At 44.2% G+C, this 6,727-nt stretch overlaps 1 pseudogene; it reads right to left on the bottom strand.

The window, feature by feature from the left end:
* Nucleotides 1-3,221: 3,221 nt before the first annotated feature.
* LOC147462825 (uncharacterized) lies at nt 3,222-4,055 on the bottom strand (annotated as a pseudogene).
* Nucleotides 4,056-6,727: the final 2,672 nt, after the last annotated feature.

The raw sequence follows: 6,727 nt of genomic DNA, 5'->3' as shown, positions 1-6,727 counted from the left end.
CCTTCGGCATGAAGACAAGGTATTACGCCATGGTAAGATTATCCGATGATATCTTATTAAGTTCAATAATTATCCTTTTGAAGATGCAAGGAATATAGCTTAAGGATAGTATGAACCTTGTCAATGCTTACAATGTTACATTAGAGTAAGCGATATATATGTTTCTTTTTAATGATCAATGTTTTTATCTTATAATACTAATTATATTTTTATTGTGCACAAATTCAAATAGTATGCATGCTTAGAATCATGTTTGTGATGATAATGTCTCTCAAACACCAAGTAGAATTTATCATTCTACTTTGGGAGAATGAAATGGACTAAAGAGCTGCGGCAGCTATGTCTCCCAAGCACCAAACGGATTGTAAAAAGGGATCCTCTACCCGCTAAGAAACATCGACTAATGACTAAGGCTTTATCTCTTCTACCTCATAGTTGAGGACAACTATGATTTCAAGGGAGAGGTATTGTTATAAAATCTAATATCTAACTATACCCAAATGATTTTCTCATATTAAATTGATCACTCAATGGGAGAGAATAAACAAGAACAAGAGTTATAATATAGATATCTGCTTTAGATGCATCTCAGCACATGACCAAATGTAATGGGTCCAAACAGGGGATGGTCTATCAAATAGCAATGCTAATGGAGCTTAAAATACCTTAGGGTTATCTTCATTAAAGACCTCCAATACTTAGTGTGAAAAGCCTTAGACCTTAGGTAAGCTAGGACTGTACTTGAGGTGGGAACCCGGGCCAAGCTTGAGGGCCTTAAGGGCCAAGCTTGTGGTGGGAACTGGGCCCAAGGTTAAGGGGCTTGAGATGTCACAAAGTCAACAAGGATCCCTACAAGGAGGGGGCGATCCCTACAAGTAGGTACATGAGAGAGAACACACACACCCTCACACAAAGCAAGCCTAGACCAAGGAGGAAACAAGGACACATGTCAAGCTCCTCTCCATGTTGCCCTCATAAGGTGCCTAGAACCTAATGGTTGGCCTCTCAATTCCAATGAGAAATTAGTTTATTTAATTAATTTTTAAAGCATTATTCAAGCCCTCTCTCTCAAAGGGGTAAGAAGGACACTTGTTCTAATGCTACCCTTGTTGCTTGATATGCACTAAGCATGTGATTGGCCAGTTACTTGAGGAGGTCCAATCAAGTGCAGGCTAGTGCTAGAAGAGGGGGTCAACCAAAGCAAGGAGGGGGATAGCTTGGGGGGTATAATCTACCACACAAACACACACGCACACTCTCTCTCTCATTCTATGAAGTGTAAAGTGCAAGAGCTCCATCTCCTTCTCCAAGCTTGTAGAGAAGTTGAGAGCCTACACCAACACTGTTGGCTATGGAATGCAAATCAAACCAAGAGCCATGCTCCTATGCTTAAGCTTGACATCTTCTCCATCTTCATTACTATGCTATTATGTATGCTAAGAAATAAGAATGATGATAAGTGAGGAACTATCTTTCTCCTATGAATGTTTCTTCTTCCTCTTCTCTACCCTCATTCCCCGCTACCTCTCTCCACCTTTGAAGGTGTTTGAGGCCTTGGGACTGAGGCCGAGGATGGTTAATGCTTTTTACAAAGTCTATGTTATGCTGATGATGCGTGAAGCTTTTCATCTTCATTGCATCACCTAGGTCACAAGGAACACAAAGATTGTATTGTACCACGTCTCTCTTGATGCAAGAATCTATAATGCAAAAGCCTATTGGAGGGGGGACCGGTTCCACATAAATCCAGTCCTCAACTATTGTCAAGTTCTTTAAACTCTCTCTCCCGGGGGATTCACCATGGAAAACTTATCGCACCACGTAAGTGCAGGGAGAAGAGTTTTCTTACAAGTTACATAAGTGTACAAGTTAGGGACAGCCCCCCAATAATTGATCTCCCAAGCTTAAAATAAGGGAGGGGGTTATCATATATGTGGGGGGGGGGGGGGGTTGACAAAAGGAAAAAATGAGAGGAAGTTTTTGTGTTTCAAAATCATGGCTTCCTAAAAGAATCTGCCCTCGAACTTGTGAGTCAATAGCTACAAAGATACATGTAAGAGCTAACACTGCTTTGTATCAATTGCTTGTTTTGTGATTATAGTTCATTTGTTGAGGGATGAAATCCATAAAGAGTTTGTATAGATGCAAGTTTACAAGGAGAACCTAACACAACTTTATAACCATGTTTTTTAAGTAATTTAGATGGGTCAAAATTGGACAAGTAGCCATAGTGTAGGCTGATTAGGCACATAGTTTGAAAATCAAACTAAGACACATTAAGGGTACATCTAGTCAACAAAAGTGGTTCCTTAGTACATTGCCAGTCACCATGCTACACACTCTTTGACTAGTTTTACTCTGTTAGATTAAATGAGAGATTAATCTTATATGTAAGATAGGGATATGATAGTTCTCTTCATTAATTATCGTATAAGCTGGAAAGGGGGTCATATTCCCTAATTGAGTCATATATAGGGGTTTTATCAAAGTTGTTCGCTCGCAGGTGGCATCTCATTTTGTATACAGAGTGAATCCCTCGAGCTTTCTCCCTTGCAAAAGTATTGTTCATGCCGAGTTAATTATGGTTATGTTGCTACCGCTAATTAAGTTCACCCTCTATGCTCTCAAAGTAGTCTCACAAAAATGCTCCCTCTAATTCTCCTAATTCCGCTATTCTCAAAGTTCATAGGCCATTTTCATTACAATGAAAATTCATTGACTTTGCCTAAGTGGTCTTGTATGGATGGTGTAATTGTAGTATTATGTTTAACATAGAGAGCTAAAAATTTTGAGTAGTTGATCATAATGTGAGGCAAGAAACTACATTGTTAAAATGGGTTGTATGGCTCATACGACCCATTTTAGGACATAGTATAAGTCGGAACCACCAAAACCATATCGGATGGCCGTGAGACTTTTCACGTGTGGCGGTGAGAACCATTTCCCTATCCCTGTAAAGTTTCACATGGATCAAATATGGTTTCAGTGATCAAGGTCCATACTATGTGCTAGAATGGTTCGTATGGCTCATATGGCCAATTTTAGTTTATATTATGTATTGGGACCTCCCAAAAAATATCGGATGGCCAGAAAAAATTTCACAGGTGGAGGTGAGTACTATATCCCAACTCGTACAAAGTTGCATAGCCATCCAAACTATTATGGGTAGTCAAGGCCCATACTATGCAATAAAATGGATCGTATGGCTTGTATAGTCCATTTTAGCGTATAGTATGGTTCGGAACCACCCAAACCATATCAGATGGTCACGTGACTTTGCACAGGTGGGTTTTTAACTCCATTTCTCCACCCCTAAAAAGTCTCATGGCCATCCTTTTAGTTATAACACAGGTGGCCCCATCGACACTACCGGCCCCGTCATGGTGTCATCGGCCATGGCCTTGTCCGCTTCGTTCTTCATGCACCCGTCGACCCTCTTCGACACACACGTCCCATCCGTCCATGCCATCCCATCGTCGCATCTGTGTACGGCCTCTTAGCCTTGCCGATGCTATTGACCCCATCATGATGAAGCCGACGGTGGCATCGTTTGCTTCGTCCTTCACTCACTCTTTGATCCTCGTGTGTATCACGCGTCAAGCCACGTGGCCCCATCACCCTTGACGTGCATGGATCATCAGCTATGTCGGCACTACCGGCCTTGATCAGTTCCATCATGGTGCAGTCAACAGTGGAATCGTCTTCTCCGTGCTTTAAACACCCGTTCACATGTCCACTCTTGTTGACCTGATCCATCCCGTCATCGAAGACTTGCACAGATGACCCCTCGATTGTCCTCCCTTGACGTACTCGGCCCCGTCGGTGCACCCGACCTCGATCGGCCCTATCACATTGTCATCGGCAATGACGTCGTCCTCTTCGTGCTTCACGTACATGTCAGCCCACCCTCGCCCACATACTCGGAGCATCAGCCCAACCATCGGCCCACGCCATTCCATCAACGCATCCATGCCATCAATTATCCTTCATCCACGTAGTCGGCAAAATCATGATGGAGTCGTCAGTGGCTCCGTCAAGTACCTTTCGGCCCTCATCCGTGTGCTTCGCTCCTCGCCGCACCACGAGCCATCCCGTCAGCGCATCGGGTGTCATTGATTGGACGCATCGTTCGCGCCTTCGGCCATCACATCCTCTCATGGAAACCTTCTCTTGCGGCCTTCCCCCAACAAGGGGGTTTCCCCCATTTGCCGGGCCGGTGGGTCATGGTTCTTGGAGGGTTTGTCGGTCCGCGCCAGATTGTGTACGACTATAAGATAGTGGTGTTTGGTTGAGATGGGAACGCGGCGGACCACGGAGCGAAGGACAGGTGAGATGAGGCGATGAGTTCCCTACACCCCTCTTGTGACATTGGGATGCACACCCCCCCCCCCCCCCCCCCCCCGCGCGAGTGCCAAGGTTACCTTCCACCGACGGGCTTGGCTACTTTTGGGCTGTTTTCAGGTTACTTGGGGCTCAAGGCGCTCGGGGTGGCGGACGGGGCTCGATAGGTGATGAATGATGGCGGGACCGTGTCTAGGGCCAAGGCACCAACTACGGTAAGCTCCCACCTGGGCCGCGATCTGATCAAGGAGCACAACGGACGTTTTTCCACAAGCTGTGTGCGGCTTGTATCCATACAGAAGGTCTCGAACCCGTGTGCATAAGTAAACCGATCACAAAAAGAAAAAATCTTTCTTTTTGTGATCCAATGATATTTCAAATAAATAGAATTTTATTATTAATTTACACTTTTAAAAATAAAAAATTACATAAAAATATGTATTTTGCTTAAATTACCACGTAAATAATTAGGTTGAGATATCTTGATTTTAAATTTATTTACATCATTTTTAACAAATTTTAAAAAGACATGGCTATTGAGGTGGCCATGCATGAATGACATGGTCATCCATGTGGCAAGATGATGTGGATGATTGATGACATGGAGTGCATAGGTAGAAAGATGAGGTGGCGGATGGGATCCTCTCATTTGCCATATCATATGATGACGTGTCAAAATGGTGACATGTAATGATTAGGTGGAAAAAAAAGACCTTATGAGTTGGCAAGGTGGCGATGTGGCATGCTTAGTGGTTCATGAGGTGGCCAATGATGTGGCAAGCCATGCAAGCAATAATTACACGTGGCATGTGAGGTGGTGGATGACATGGCACTTAAGGTGAAGTGGCATGCAAGGTGGCAGTGGAGGGTGGTGGATGAGTTGGCAATTAGAGTGACATGGCAAGCCAAGTGTTACGGTCAAAGTGTTGATTGTGGTGATGTGGAAGGTGAGATGGGGTGATGACATGGACCTTTAGTGATGTGGCGGCCTCCTTGTATGAGGTCGACTAGAACCAAGCCATGGTTGGTTGACAAGTGTCAAAATTTCTAGGTTTGGTATTTACCAAACCTAAGGAGGCACACCTCAAGTAAATGGTGCAAGTGAAAAAAATTAAAACAATGAAAATGTGTCTTTTCCTTTGTTACCATATACATGTGGTAGTGATGTGTGTGAACACACTAGGACCGCCGAGGCATTTTTTCCCTCTTTAGGAGGTTTTTTCCCCCGTGCATTGTATATACGCCCATCACTCTAGGGCCATCTATCTTTCAATAGCACACTAAGTAACACACTCTCTATTGTGTGCCTTGAGCTTCCTTCGTCTTCTCCAAGCTGTGTGTATTTCTCTGCAACCCTAATTCCAACAATTGGTATCAGAGCAGGTCACGTCCTCCCGGGCTTAGTCGCCAGCTGCTCCAGCACACGCCTGCTCACTTTCTCCGATTTCAGTGAGCTTTGGCGAGCGTTCGCAGGTCGACAAATATTTTGGGAAAGCTGGGAACGCTCGAAGAGCGTGGTCTGCTCAGAATTTTGATTTGGGCTCATTTCGGCCTCCATTTCCACTACAGGCAGTATTGCACAGGCTATTTCGTCATTTTGTGCAGAATTTCTATCAGTGCCGTTTTCTGCATAATAGGTGCCTTATAGTCTTCTACGGTTTGTGCTATATAGCACAGGTTGTTCCCGCTCCGTTTCTCCTATTTTCGGGCAGTTTTCACATCAGGTGCAGCATTTACCATGGCTGACAACAACAACACAGATGTGTTCAAGATGTTTGCTGCTGAGGACAGGTTGGATGGGGACAACTACCCTATGTGGGCTTATATGATGCAACATGTTCTTGTGTCAAAAGGTGTCTGGAACATTGTGCAGGGCATTGATGTACGTCCTGGTTCTGAGGATGTAGGCGATGTTGAGGATGTTGCAGGTCTTGCTGCAAGGATTGCAGCTGTTAGAGTTGTTTTGCCTACGGCAGAACAAGCTCGTTGGGATGTTAAGGATGCGCAGACTCATGCATTGATTGCGTTGTCTCTGAAGCGCACCATTGTTCCTCACATCCATTCAGCAAAATCTGCAAAACAGGCTTGGGATATTCTAGCAGGTCTTTATGCAAGCCGCAATGAGGCTAAAATTGCTTTGCTACGTAAAGAGCTGGAGTCGAAGATTATGCATGAGGAAGATGATATGGACACTTTCCTTGCTAGTGTCAAGGATATCAATGAGCAACTTATTTCTGTAGGTGAAGTCATTTCAGACAGTTCCCTTGTGCAGACTGTTCTTGATGCCTTACCAGATTCCTACCAGACTTTTGCTAGTACTTGGAGACTGATGACCCAAGGAAATCCTGAAGTTGTCAAGTTTGATGCATTATGCACATTGCTGTTG

Source organism: Adiantum capillus-veneris, chromosome 2 (genome assembly GCF_014529385.1).
Source record: "Adiantum capillus-veneris isolate H3 chromosome 2, ASM1452938v2, whole genome shotgun sequence".
Classification (NCBI taxonomy): domain Eukaryota; kingdom Viridiplantae; phylum Streptophyta; class Polypodiopsida; order Polypodiales; family Pteridaceae; genus Adiantum; species Adiantum capillus-veneris.
This window is presented reverse-complemented; position numbering and strand designations above follow the sequence as displayed.